Source organism: Callorhinus ursinus, unplaced genomic scaffold (genome assembly GCF_003265705.2).
Source record: "Callorhinus ursinus isolate GAN/ISIS: 27379988/994484 unplaced genomic scaffold, GSC_fseal_2.0 scaffold7, whole genome shotgun sequence".
NCBI lineage: Eukaryota > Metazoa > Chordata > Mammalia > Carnivora > Otariidae > Callorhinus > Callorhinus ursinus.
The window spans coordinates 66,955,900-66,968,485 of record NW_027397069.1 but is presented as its reverse complement, the minus strand read 5'-3'; the positions used below and the strand labels follow the sequence as shown (position 1 = coordinate 66,968,485).

The window sequence follows — 12,586 nt, the reverse complement described above, 5'->3', positions numbered from 1 at the left end:
AGGTGACAGTAGCTTGGCTTGGAACCATGGCAATGGCTCCTTCAATCATTTATTCAGTTAGGACCCTACTCTGTTCCAGCCACAATTCTCGGCCTGATGACAGAACAATGGACAAGAGACATGAGGTTTCCGTCCTCATGAAGCTTACAGTGCGGAGGGATATGACAATGGCTCGGGAAACCAAGTGAGGAGATCAAGCCAGTAGAACTTGGATCCGGGCTGAGGGAATAGGTCATATGGAGGATAACACCCAGGTTTCTGGCTTGCACCATGGGAATAGCTGTGCCATTCACTTGGGGAATGAATGGCACAGCTCTCAACACAAGGGATTGTGTTGAGAACCTGACTTTGGGGAGATCATGAGTTCTGTTTTGGACATGTTGGATTTGGACCCCATGGCTTCGCTACGTGCTGCTTTGCAGGGTAGCCGAGACACTTAAATGAGAGAGTGTCTCCAAGGGCACTACCCAGGATCTGGTAAAAGTTAGCAATTCTTACCCTGTCTGTAAAATGCTCCAAATAAGAAATGTCTGTTAGAGGCTTAGTAAGTGGAAGTATTTGAAATGGTTGGGCCAAATGACTTTTGTTCTAATTGGGTAGATTAAGGAAGTACCCCACAGCGCAGAATCTGAGATGCTGGAGAAGAACTTGGCTCTAAGCAGGGCAGAGAATTACATCCCCTCCTGGCGCCTGGCGGTTGGCGGCCAGATCTGTTCTGAGAGAGATCTGAACTAGATAGAATCTTTGAAACCCTCAGGTGTCTTAGGGTCCCCTCAGAACTAACTCAGTGGAGCAAATTCCAGGGTTTGGCTTATCTTTGAGTTATCTCTGATAGTTTGGGGAAGGTCAAGGCGGTCATTCAAGTCAGTGCTGTGTAGCCCAGGAGCCTGGACTGGCCAGAATCCTTGGCAATTTCCTGAGTCTATTATAAAATCAGGGACTTCCCAGGAGAATTTGGGGCCCAACAAAACACACGAGGTAACTCACTGCCCAGCCAACTACTCTGAAACAAATTCTGCTTAAAATAAAAATCAAAGAGAGTCATGGAGGGAGAAAAGAGGGAAGGCGCCTCAGAGAAGAACAACAGGGAACATAAGGGACAAATCCGGAAGCATGGAAGGGCAGGCCCATTGATTCTCCCTTGTGATGGATAAGGACTTTTCTGGCCTCTTTTTTATTCCTTGCAGCATCTGATTGAGCCAGCTTCTGCTCACGGGCTGCCAATTCCAGCTACTGGGTTAAAACAGACGGGCCCTCTAGAACATGAGGAAGCCTGCTCAATGGGCTTTCCAGTTATAGAGGCCACTAGCAGATGCTTTGGGAATGAATGGTTTGGGTTGGCACATCGGTGCTTTGTACAATACTGAACTCCTCAAGTTCTCTGAAGTTCATTTGGTCGTTCGGTTTTTATTGAGCAGCTACTATGTGCCAGAAAATGTGCTAAGCAGTGGGGCTACCACAGAATGAACCCACAGGTGCAGGAGTGGAAGTGGAAGGCAGAGAGGGAGGAGTGAAGAGGAGGGAGGAAACATTTTACCTAATGTCTTTGCTGGCCTATTGATTGAAGCCTCAAAGAGGAAAGTGGAAAATACACCTGAGACAGTAATAGCCCATAGCAGTATTGGTATTGATGTCAGTTTTATTTTTAAATAACTGTGCACACAAATAGAATCCAGGATGTTTGTTTCTGGAATTTTCTCTTTGAGCCATCAGAGATGATAACATCTAGGGAACGGTTCCTACCCAGAAAGCCATAGAAGAGATTCGGTGCTAAAAACATGCTGCCCTTAGCACAGGCGGGCTGAAAACTGGGATAGATTGGCCATGGCTAGAATTCTGGGGTTTTTCTCCTCCATTCTTTAATAGTGATTTTTAAAATTTGACTTTAGAATTGGACAGAAAAAAACCCTCTCAACCAATGCTGCGTATTTGAAAAAGATGCCAAATCACTCCACAGGGAGATTTATAATTCAGTCCACCACTGCTTTATGTCTAGAAGCAAACAAAGTAAGTACTTTGTTGATAAGGGGATTAATTAGTTAATATTTATAATGGGCTTTAAAGGTAAAAAATGCTCTATAAATGTAAAGTATTATTAATATCTCCACTAGTTCTACTGCTTTTATCTTAGGTAGGAAGACTTGTTCTTTAGCCTGGTTATGGATTCTTATGGTGAAAATAAAAAGGAAAAAGGGAACAGCAAGCATTCACAAAAGAATGTGGCCCACTGGCTTTTGCTTATTTTGAAGGAATTTCCATAAGTGAAGAAGGCTTTCCTGACGTCTCACCCAACACAGGAATATGTAGCCCCCAATTCTTTTTATTTGATATGACGGCATCACGTCCCCCTGCCTCTTCCATCAGTCTCGACCTCTCCGGGCAAGCAGTTGGCGTTTTTGAAAACTGGGTCTTGCAGCAAGAGAGGTGGCTGTGGTCTCCTGCTGAATGTCGGACTGCCCGGAGAGGACACACAATTGTCCAGGCCTGAGGGAGTTTGGCCTTCCTCACGCAAGCATCTGGTTGGTGCACAAATGATGTCTTGGTGGGTGGCGACTAGGGCACTTACCTCCACTCTCACATATAATACAGTGTGGGGTTTGGTGACAGCATGGCCAGGGGTGACCTGGATAATTCCCAAAGGCTTTGGAACATGAGTCGTTTTCTATTAATGTAGTAGTGCAGGGGGTTTAAACACAGGAAGGGTTGCCTTCTAGGGAGCCACTGGTTACATCAAATGCCAGGTTAAATGCTAAAGCACTGAGTCAAGGGGCCCGGGGACCCCACTGATGGGGAGAAGGCAGAGCCCTGGAGGAGTCTCAGGAAGGTGTATCTTCAGCAGTAGGAACCAGCCACCTGTAATGCTGGAGGATGGCCCTGGAATAGAAGACAAAAGAAGGCCGGGTGGTAGGTCACGTGAGCACTACCATTGACGCTCCCTTCACCATGGGCCCAGACGCTTCCACATTATCGAATGTATTATGTGCCTGGCTGTTACTCGCCAATCGACACACTTTGTGAGGCTCTGAGGGAGTCGGGGTGGGGAGCGTACATAAATGTGATTGGAAAGTAAGCACAGTAGGCAGGGCTGGTGAAAAGCAGACATTACAAAGTGTGGGATCCGGTCTAGAATGGAACTAGCCTCTCTCAAGTCTCCAAATGACACTTCAGCTGCTAATAGGCCTGTACACAAAATTCCCTGGCCTGTTACTGAGGACCCATTTTTGCAGATGAAAAAAATGCATGAGTACAAGAAATCATATGACCAGGTGTCAGCAACCATTTTCCCAACCAAGTCCTGTGAATGCTGTTGCACTTCTCCTGAATCCTGATCTTCTAGGTTTTAATCGGCCCCATGAGAGATACTGTTTTGGGAAATGTGGTGGAGCCTGAGGCAGAGTCACAAACAAAACCATTTTCCAAAATACCAGGTTCATCTGGGGCGCCTGGGTGGCTCAGTCAGTTAAGCATCAGCCTTCGGCTCAGGTCATGATCCTGGGGTCCAGGGATCAAGCCCCGCATCGGGCTCCCTGCTCAGCAGGGAATCTGCTTCTCCCTCTCCTTCTGCCATTCCCCCTGCTTGTGCTGGCTCACTCTCTCTCTCTCTGTCAAATAAATAAATAAAATCTTAAAAAAAATAGCAAGTTTGTTTTGATAGTTACCATCAGTGACTTTTCTGCAGATGGTAGAACTTTCAAGCTGTCTTTTGAAGATGGTTGAGATAAGAACCGGTGTGTTCTGGGCTTGGCACTGAAGCTACGCTGGTGAGTGTTTGTTTCCCGTTATTCTCCAAGCCTCCCTCATCTCCTAACAGGCAGAAAGACCCGCACGATGCTACCTGACATCCCTTTGTCTTCGAAATATTTAGCCATCGCCCCTGACATGTAGTATCTGTATACTTTTAACACCTGTCTCAGGACACAAAAATACTGGAATCAGCAGGTGCTAAGACGCTGGACTGAATGTCAGGAGGAGGAGATGGGAAGGAGGGCATCCGATGGCAAACATCTCCCAGGAAAAATTAAGTGGTGACAAGCCAGTTTCTCTCTATCCCCTGTTGATGGGACTCTGCACCCTCCATCATGGAAAGATGGTCCTCAGGGTGCTGGAGAGGTGGAAACTGGGGGGAAATCATGAAATAGAGGTGTTTTCCATTGTCCGAGCCTTGTGCAGAGTGCCTATTTTGGAGCTAGGCTGGAATTATCCATACCTTAGTTCCCAAACTGCCAGAGTGTTCAGTTGGGTATTATAATATAAATAAGATCACCAAGAATCCAGCAAGGCAGAAGGCCGCTTTTCTTTTAAGATAACCCTGAACCCATAGGGATATGGCTGTTGAAAGAAGAGCCCCAGAACCACTAACAATGTCGATCTGTCATTCTGTCCACCTCTCATCTCTCCCCCGCGTTGTCGTGTGTTCATTTCAGCAAAGGCTGATAAAGAAAACCGCCACGAGGGACCACAAAGGGTGGCAACAGATCTTCCGTGTGTGTACGCGTGCGCACGCGTGTACCAGCCCGCACGCCTGAATGGCGGCCTGCGTGCGTGCATGCGCCTCTGTGCGCGGAGAGCGAGCGGCCCCAGCTGGCCGGCGGAATGCCGTTGTGCCCTTTGCTGCCGGCGGCCGCTCCACCTGCCCGCCAGGCCGAGGAACGGGCTGCCCTTGCGACTACTAACTTACTTGCTGCTGGGCCGCCGCCTTGACCGTTTTTTATTTCTGCTGCCTGAGCTGTCATTGTTTCTTATATTTCTGTATAGGTTTGCTCTCCCCAGTGCGATGATAAATTGCTTGAGAATGAAGGCCCTGCTGTATTTGGGGTGTGATCGTGAGACAGTGCCAGGGCGGCTCCCCTGATCTTTGTTCAGCCGATCCCTGACTCCCCGGTGACCGCACCACTGCTGCTTCGTTGCGGCTCCTGGAGTAAGCCAGGTCAGGTCTGCAGACTGTAGGTACTGAAGGGGCCAGACCCCAGCAGCCAGTGTGAGCGCGGTTTCTGGCCGTCACGCCCAGCAGGTGGGAGCCACCAAGCCTCCCATCCTGGGCTCTGAGGCACCCATGACTGGGACTTCAGTGCGAGCCCATCCAATCCTTTCCTCCCCAGGTGACATACCGGGGCCATGTTACCGTTCCCTCTTCCTGGCCCCCAGATCCACTCTCCACCTTTCTCTGACTTCTCTGTGTCCCGGATGCTAACTCTAAGGTTTGCATCATGTGGGTGCTCTGGTCCTCTGGCTGCCAGTTGGGTTGAGCCACGGGAGACCAAAGTTGGAAGGAGAGAGAAGTCAGAGCATCTGCACGCACACTGCCACCCCTGACCTTGTCTACGGTCGTTCTCTCCCACTAGACGAGATGTTGGCAGAGGCTGAGTTCTTTCCCCAGTACGACTCTTACAGGGTGACCCTCTTGAAAGACTTCTCTTGCAGGCTCCAGTCCTCACTGGCTCTAAAACACTCTTTCCTCCCCTTGTCCCTCTGGCTGGGGTGGTCATGCCTTCCGCTGTTACTACCCTGGAGGCCTGAGTGTCCCTCGCTGCTTCCCTCAGCCCCGCCCACCCTCAGTAAATAGCCAACTCAATAAACTTCCCTCAGGTGAATCTTTGAGTGCGCCATGTCTTCTACCCACCTGCTCCCCAACCTTAATGATAAAACCATAAACTGTGAGCCCTGAGGGCAGGGCTCTGCCCCATACGTTGTTCATCCTAAAGCTTGGCATGTTGTCTGGCCCATAATTAGGTCACCAACAGATATTTGTTAAAAGAACACTGAATGACAGAGGAATGAGTGAATTGCCTGGATGAATGGTCCGGTTACCACAGTGAGGAAAGCCAGCAGTATCTCATAGCACAAGAACAGGAACACGGGTCCGCATTCCTGGAGGTGATGAGAATTTCAATAGGAAGGAAAGTGAAATAGTTCCTGAAGATGGCTCTGGCCTGTCACATGACCAAACCACATGGCAGCGAAGGTGTCATTTTGCCTCGGGAGCATCTCATTCAAGCCTCAGTAACAGCAGCATTGGAAACATCCTCAAGCTTCCTGGCAGACAGAGGCCACACTGCATTTCTCTGGAATGCCGAGCGGGAAGGAAAAGGCAACTGAAGAGGAGTGGTTCCCCTTGTGTAGGTGGAACAAGAGAGAAGGAGGCAGAGGGAGAGCAACGCATCAGTTATGAGGTTAGAGAAGAGAAAGATGGCTGTTGAATCTGATATGCCCAGCTACAGTTTCCCTTTCTAATAGCTGCGGTGCATAGCCTACTCAAACAGAGGGCCGATTTTAAGAATGAATGAGTCCCATTCACAACACGAAAATTTTTCATGCCGTGTCCTCCCTATTTCCTGTCCAGGAGCAGAGACACTTTTTGAGCCAGGATCCCCTTTGGGTAATTCTTTTTGCATTATTGCCTAGAAAAGAATTGCATGTGTCAAGGCAATTATGCAACAAATTCTGTCAGCACCAGAGCAGGTAGGGACATTACTTGGCCATTATGCCAGAGAGTAACAGGCTCTTACTCTGTAGGAAGGGGAGTGAACTTCTGCGATAAATTGGGTCTCATCCCCCACTGCCTCATGTCCTCAGCCTCTGCAGCCACTCGTAAGGCCATGCTGTCCCCGGTGTGCCCTCTGCGTGCTGCTCCGTCCCCTTCACCAGATTCCCGGCTGACATCACTGTGGGGTGGTTTGTTATGCGTGAAGACAACCCCATGGGTAACAAAGATAATGAATGGTGGTCACAGTGTATTAGACTCTGTCAAATGATCTGTTTTGTCTTGATGCTTTAAAAGCTCTTTCTTGATCAGAGGCTACCATCAGCTCCACCTGAGTCTTGGGAGCATTTAGATTCACAGTAGCAGGCTGGGAAGCCATTCTTTTTTTTTTTTACACATTCCCTACCCTTTGGGGACCCCTCTTCTCGTGACCTCTGTGGGTCTTATGATATTATCTTCTCAAGAAGAATCTCATCTATATTGAGCTGGACAGCTGGGAGCCAATCCTATTACAGATATATTCAAGGAAGATAATTTCATTATCTCCCTAAATAATACACATCATAATAAAGATCTTTCTTTGTGACAGTGTCTTAACCCATTTATCAATCGATTGATTGATTCGCCAGGCACTATTCTAAATGCTCTGCATGTTTTAACTCAATTCATCCTCAGCAGCCACGATCTGGATACTCTTGCCATCTATATTTTCAGACTAAGACTCTCTGAGACTCAGAAAGGGTAAGTGACTTGCCCCAGATCACACAGCTAGGAAGCGTCAGAGATGGTGTTCGTACTTGGGCATTCTGGCTCCACAGCCCATACATAATGATTCATGTATTCTCCTGTTTTTGAAAACAAATCTTTTATTCAGTATGGTTTTACTGGGAATAGAGAATCCACTGAACAGTATCTTCGTGTACTACTTTTGTTTAGTATGATATCTTTAAAAAAAAAAAAGTAATGAAGTATTTAAAGTGTGGCTGAAGGACACAGCAATCCATTCCAACAATGGAGGAAAAGTAGGCTGTGATGTCTGTCAATAGGTGGGTGCTCAGTTTCCCCAGGGATCCTTCCTGAAAGATGTGCAAGGATATGTTTGACTAGACTATATTGAATCTTTGCCTGGGGTTCCCGGCTTGGAGCCCAGGACTCACATAAGGCTTCAGTCCCTGCAGGCTCGCCACCTTTTAGAGGCCAAGTGCCAACGATGCTTGTGTCTGATACAGTTAGCACCACAGTAAAGACACTTCTCCAGGAGCAATGACACTGTACCTCAAACATCAAGGGCAGTCGATGGATAATTGTTAAACAAATGAATGAGTGGATGAAGGAAGACTGTATCACCAAATCCGGGGCACAGATGATAGTTAGGAATTCTTGCCTTTCAGGGAATGAATGGGCAAACACCTGCTCTTGGCTATGCAGTGGCTTGAGGGGGCTGGATCTGGGGGTTAAGATTAAGGCCTCCAGTTCGTATCCAGATCCTCAGGCTGTGCAAAGACTCCTTCTGCTCTAATTCTACCCTAAAATCATGTCATGATAAAAAAAAAGATGGTGAGGTTCTGAGACTTCACAAATCTAGTCTTTATGCTGTTCCTGTGTGTAACCTTATTTGAGAATGGACTTGGTGCCCTCGAGAAGTGGTCAGTGTCCAGCTTGTGACGATAGCAATGAGTGTCGGAGCAAAATAGCTCTTTGAAAAAGCACAGTAGAACAAGTGTCATGTTTTCTGAAGTTAGATCTAGATCTCTCTCTCATTAATCATGCATATAGAGTCAGTGGAGATCCAAAGTGGCATTTACCTTCACCACCCCTCCCCACAAAGATCTCTCAGTTTTAGAAAGCAATTAACACTGTAAGGTTGAATTCACAATAGTCAAAAGATGGAAGCAACCCAAGTGTGCATCAACAGATGATAGATAAACAAAATGTGGTACACACACACAATGGAATAATGCTCAGTCTTTAAAAGGAAAGTCATTCTGACCCGTGGGACAATGTGGGTGAAACTTGAGGACATTATACTAATTGAAATAAGCCAGACATATGCCAGTGTAGGATCCTACTACATGAGATCCCGAGCATAGTCATATTTCTAGAGGCAGAAAGAAGAATGGTTCTTGCCAAGGGCTATGGGGGAACAAGCGATGGGGAGTTGTTTCGTGGTTCTGGTTTCAGTTTTGGAAGACGAACACGTTCTGGAGACTGGTTGCACAACAATGTGAGGGTACTTAACACTACTGAGCTGTACACTTAAAAATGGTTATGATGGTAAATTTTATGTTATGTCTATTTTGCCACAATTAAATAATTTCTAAAGTAAAATAAAATTATAGTGAGATTCAGTACAATGTTCCTTCTCCCACCACCAAAAGCCCACCTCCCACATAGGCCGGTGGGCCTCCCTGCCTCACATGGGGGCTAGAGGACATTTCAGCCCCCCTCATGGTGTTGAAACCTCACGTGCAGTGGCCAGAAGGAGTCCCCCAGTGAGCCTCCTACCACCGCACACAGGGTAAACTACAAGTTGTAGACTTTCTTGGACTAAAGGGCTTACTGTGTACAAAGCTCTTCAAACAGTGCCTAGCATATAGGATTTTTTTAATTTAATTTAATTTTTTTTTCCAAATCAGTATAGCTTTTATTGCATATTTAAAATATCACAAGTCTGAAAAATCATCCGGCATCTTTTGCTGTTTCTGTAGATGACAACTCAGATCTTATTCATCAGCCTGCTGAACTGTTCCTTTGTCAGAAACATAGATACCATCCAAAAATTTTCTGATATCCTTGTTTTTAACGGTTGTGGCTTGCTGAATCAAAGCAGCTGAGTTCGATACAAGTTCAATGTCATTTCCTTCAAGAATTAACTCATCTTTTTGGGCTTGAGATACAGAACAAGCAACACCTGGCCTCACCCGAACCCTGCGGATATATTTCTCACCCAAGAAATTTCGGATTTCAACAAGAGAATCATTCTCCTGAATAACAACGTTGATGGGGAAGTGAGCATACACAGACCTCATCTTGTAACGGAAGCCCAGTGTAACGCCCTTGATCATGTTCTGTACATGACTACAGATAATGCGAACAGTAGCCAGCTCTTTTCTATTTCCCCACCATTTGTCAACTCGGAGCCTCTTCTTTTTCTTTCCAAGAAGACTGAGTTCTACATTGATGTGATTGAAGTCCCTTCGCAGGGTTCCTCTGGGTCCCTTCACAATAACTGTGCGTCCCTTCAGAGTGATGTCGACATTTTCTGGAATGTCGACAGTCTGATTGCTGAGAATGGTCTTCATTCTCGCAGGAGATGCGGCCTTAATTTTATTTTTTTATTATTATGTTATGTTAATCACCATACATTACATCATTAGTTTTTGATGTAGTGTTCCGTGATTCATTGTTTGTGTATAACACCCAGTGCTGGCATATAGGATTGACGGAAAGATGAAGCTGCCTTGTGGGGAGCAACAACTGTATCCTATGTCATCTAAGGGTTAAAAGAAAAGTGATTTGGGGGGCACCTGGGTGGCTCAGTTGGTTAAGTGTCTGCCTTTGGCTCAGGTCATGATCCCGGGGTCCTGGGATCGAGTCCTGCGTTGGACTCCCTGCTCATCGGGGAGTCTGCTTCTCCCTCTCCCTCTGCCCCTCCTCCTGCTTATATTCTCTCTCTCTCTCTCAAATAAATAAATAAAATCTTTATTTAAAAAAAAGAACATTTGTTTGTCTTTTTTTTTTTAAGGCAGACTGCTCCATGTAGTGCCTCAATCAGTTGTGTCTGGAGTCTTGGAAGCTGTCGAGCTTACCCTATGTTCTCCTACAAATGGATCTTGAGAGCTTGTGTGGAGGTTCTAGCGGGAGAGAGAGCAGGAGCTACTGGTATACCCTTGACCAAAGAACGGTCCTCCTCTCTTGAGGAAGGCTGTCTTCTTCAACTGAGCATGCAGCTTCTAGAGGGATGCACGTGCAGGGCTGATAGAGGGAAGGGACACCCGCCTAGCCAGCCATATCAGCCAAATCAACCCTGGCAATCAATGGAGTGACAGATGTCACAGTCAAATCATCCTCACATCCGGATTTGTCTTTTTTTTAAATCATCTTTACTTCAAAATCCACATACTTTGGCCCCATACATCTCTGTCACATAAACTCAAAGTTGTCTAGGAGGTCTGGGCATTGTTTTGTTTATTTAGTTTCCATCATCTCAACCTTTAAAGAGAAGCAGTGTTATCTACACATTTCATATTAACAATTTATAGTAAAATATATTTTATAATAAAACTGTAATTAACAGGAACATAACTCAGAACCTTCAAGTCACCATATTTTGAAAAGCTATATTCTAGAACACAAGACCCACGATGAAACTTACACACACACACACACACACACACACACACACACACACACAGAGGGATAAAAATGTAATAAAAATTCTCCTTCTGGGGCACCTGGGTGGCTCAGTCTGTTAAGCGTCTGCCTTTGGCTCAGGTCATCATCCCGGGGTCCTGGGATCGAGCCCCACATCAGGCTCCCTGCTCAGCGGAGAACCTGCTTCTCCCTCTCCCTCTGCTTCTCCCCCTGCTTTTACTCTCTCTCTCTCTCTGTCAAATAATTAAATAAAAAAAAATCTTTGAAAAGAATTCTCCTTCTAGGGTTAAATTCCTGGGTGGTTCTATCTCCAGCCTCACAGGCATGAACCATAAGCCAGGATGAGAGGAGAGAAATCTGGGTTCTGGCTCCAGCTAAATCACATTTAAGTCACTGTGCCTCTTTAAAATTCTCTTTTACTTTGGGTCAAACAGGAGATTATGAGATTCACTCTTGCCCCCTTCTCCGTCTGATTGTCTGTAACTCTGTGGTGACATTGTCATATTCATGTGTTTGTGCTGCCAGAGACGAGACAAGACCCTTGGTTGTCAAAGGAAGTTTAGAAGAGACTCAGAATTCTTTCCTCACTGAGGCAGGAAAGTGGAATAAATAAACAATTTAGGAGCATTTTCAACAACAAGAGTTGAAATAAGAAGATATTTCTATTTACTCTTCCTCCAGATGAAGTTTATATCTTCTGAGCATTTTAAATTATGCTTTGTTTTAAATCTTTTAAAAAAGCTTTTGCCAGTTTTCAATACTTTTCTTTAACGTATATGTAATTTCCCTACACTTTAAACAAATGAAGAGAAATACAAACAGATTGTTAATGATTTATTTATATATTGCTCACAAGGGTTCTCTTTTGGTCAACGTAATGACAAACTGTCTCCAATATTTATGAATATTCTATGCTCAGGGTTTGTGTTTTCTTCTTGTACTATCTATGGGAACAGAAATCTGGTATGGGCAATAAGATTTGTAAATAGTTTCCTTGCCAGGTAATGAGTTGTGTGTATAAAATTGAGTTTAAAAGGTACCAAAGTGAAATAAATTGAGTTAGAATGAGTCCATTTAGAAACTTTATTTCATCTGAATTACAGACTCATTATGAAGTCGGAGCATTGCTGGTCTGATCTATGATGACTTCTAAGACCAGACTATCTTGTGGTCCTGCCCCCGCAGAATGCAACTCCCTAGGAGGGGCCCCCTCACCTGCCACTCTCTCCTGCAGCCTGGCAAATGACCTCAACAATTGCTCTTTCAAGGTCAGTGCAACCAACATTTATAGAATGTCAAGGTATTCAGGTGTGTGTTAGGATGGTTTCTTTCTTTCTTTTTTTTTTTTTGTTAAGGTTTCATTTATTTATTTGTCAGAGAGAGAGCACAAGCAGGGGGAGTGGCAGGCAGAGGAAGAAGCAGGCCCCCCACTGAGCAGGGAGCCCAATGCGGGACTCAGTCCCAGGACTCTGGGATCATGACCTGAGCTGAAGGCAGATGCTCAACTGACTGAGCCACCCAGGCGTCCCAGGAGGTTTTCTATGGTATATAGTGAGAGATGTAGCTTATATAACTGGGAGTTACCAAACTCCATGTGCTATATTGATTGGCTGTTATTCATAGCATTTATTGTGTACAAAGAATTCTGCATATGTCATTGTTCTATCAGTCGTCTGCCCGGGTCTATTACCCTAAATCTCATCACACAGAGAGGAAACGGAAACTGGAGAG

At 45.6% G+C, this 12,586-nt stretch overlaps 1 pseudogene; it reads right to left on the bottom strand.

The window, feature by feature from the left end:
- Nucleotides 1–9,105: 9,105 nt before the first annotated feature.
- Nucleotides 9,106–9,795, bottom strand: LOC112826457 (large ribosomal subunit protein uL6 pseudogene; annotated as a pseudogene).
- Between the last annotated feature and the right edge of the window lie 2,791 nt (nt 9,796–12,586).